Source organism: Rhinopithecus bieti, unplaced genomic scaffold (genome assembly GCF_001698545.2).
Source record: "Rhinopithecus bieti isolate Rb0 unplaced genomic scaffold, ASM169854v2 scaffold_18477, whole genome shotgun sequence".
Lineage (NCBI taxonomy): Eukaryota > Metazoa > Chordata > Mammalia > Primates > Cercopithecidae > Rhinopithecus > Rhinopithecus bieti.
This window is the reverse complement of record NW_016809209.1, coordinates 1,110,076-1,112,226: the sequence shown is the minus strand read 5'-3', so window position 1 is coordinate 1,112,226 and position 2,151 is coordinate 1,110,076.

Here is a 2,151-nt window from a genome sequence, read left to right as displayed (position 1 = left end):
TGCTACCATGTGCCAGGCACTATATTGAATATTTTCACATATGTTCTCACTCATTCCTCAAAAATTCTGTATGGAAGACTCTCTTGTCTTTGTCACAAAGATAAGGCATAGAGGGTTTGTCACTTGCCAGTGCCACATGACTGTCCTATGACTGGCCCGTACTCAGCTCAGACTACAAAATCTGTGTTTCAAATACATTGCCTGTGCCTCTCTGCCTACAGATAGAGGTTCATGCTACCTATGTTACCTATGCCCTCTGACCTTCAAAATAGAAGGATGAACAGAGATGTCTCCATTGGGAGGAATGGATTTCAGGCAGAAAATTTCCTCCAGTCCATCCTGGAATAGACAGCAGTGCTTTCTGTTACATTTAACTCTCAGGCTGAAGGCCAGGGTGTCCTGCAGTTGGGGCTTCCTTAGTCAGTTTTCTTTGTGTTGCCTGTGGTCATACTCAGCCACATCTACTATCCTTGAATAATAACTATTGACCATCATAGTTCCTGTTCACATAGCATTTTCATTGAAATGAAAATGCTCATTTAGTGAAAATGTTCACTGACTCTCTTGATCTTAGTAATTCTGTGAAGTAGGAGAGCAGAATTCATCCCTGTTGATAATTGAGGAATGACAGGCTCTCAGTATGGGCAGATGATGAAGCTAGTACTTGAATACAGGTTTTTCTAACCCTTTACAAACTACAGATTTCCTATTCCCTACATTGTCTATGTCTCTGTTTTTTTTTTTTTTTTTTTTTTTTTTTTGAGACAGAGTCTCGCTCTGTCGCCCAGGCTGGAGTGCAGTGGCGCGATCTCGGCTCACTGCAAGCTCCGCCTCCTGGGTTCACACCATTCTCCTGCCTCAGCCTCCTGAGTAGCTGGGACTGCAGGCACCCGCCACCACGCCTGGCTAATTTTTTGTATTTTTAGTAGAGACGGGGTTTCACCGTGTTAACCGGGATGGTCTCGATCTCATGACCTTGTGATCCGCCTGCCTCGGCCTCCCAAAGTGCTGGGATTACAGGCGTGAGCCACCACGCCCGGCCTGTATGTCTCTATTAATGACACTATTGGTACAAGCTATTTAAGTAAGTTGCTTACAAAGCTGTGGTATCTGTGTTGACTGTGTAGTTATGGAAATACATTACAGAAGAAAATAAGTAGTCAGGGTGTCTGTGTAGGGGCTATGATAAGTGTTGAGAAAACTTTTTTTTTTTTTTTTTAGGAGGGGTCTTGCTCTGCCGCCCAGGCTGGAGTGCAGTGGCTGGTTCTCAGCTCACTGCAAGCTCCGCCTCCCGGGTTCCCGCCATTCTCCTGCCTCAGCCTCCCGAGTAGCTGGGACTACAGGCGCCCGCCTCGTCGCCCAGCTAGTTTTTTGTATTTTAGTAGAGACGGGGTTTCACCATACTAGCCAGGATGGTCTCGATCTCCTGACCTCGTGATCCGCCCGTCTCGGCCTCCCAAAGTGCTGGGATTACAGGCTTGAGCCACTGCACCCAGCCTTTTCTTTCTTTTTATTTTTTATTTTTTGACAGAGTCTTACTCTGTTGCCCAGGTTGGAGTGCAGTGGTGCCATCTTGGCTCACTGCAACCCCCGCCTCCCAGGTTTAAGCAATTCTCTGCCTCAGCCTCCCAAGTAGCTGGGATTACAGGCACCTGCCACCATGCCTGGCTAATTTTTTGTATTTTTTTTAGTAGAGATGGGGTTTCTCCATCTTGGCCAGCTGGTCTTGAACTCCTGACCTCGTGATCCACCCACCTCAGCCTCCCAAAGTGCTGGGATTACAGGTGTGGCTCACACATCTCAGCCACCATGCCCAGCTGAGAAAACCTTTTTTTTTTTTTTTTTTGACATGAAGTCTCGCTCTGTCGCCCAGGCTGGAGTGCAGTGGCACAATCTTGGCTCACTGCAACCTCCACCTGCCAGGTTCAAGCAATGCTCCTGCCTCAGCCTCCCAAGTAGCTGGGATTACAGGCGCACTCCACCATCCGCAGCTAATTTTTTGTATTTTTAGTAGAGACAGGGTTTCACCATGCTGGGCAGGGTAGTCTTGAACTCCTGACCTCATGATCCACCCACTTTGGCCTCCCAAAGTGCTGGGATTACAGGCTTGAGCCACCGTGCCCAGCGGAAAACTTTTTTTTTTTTTTTTTT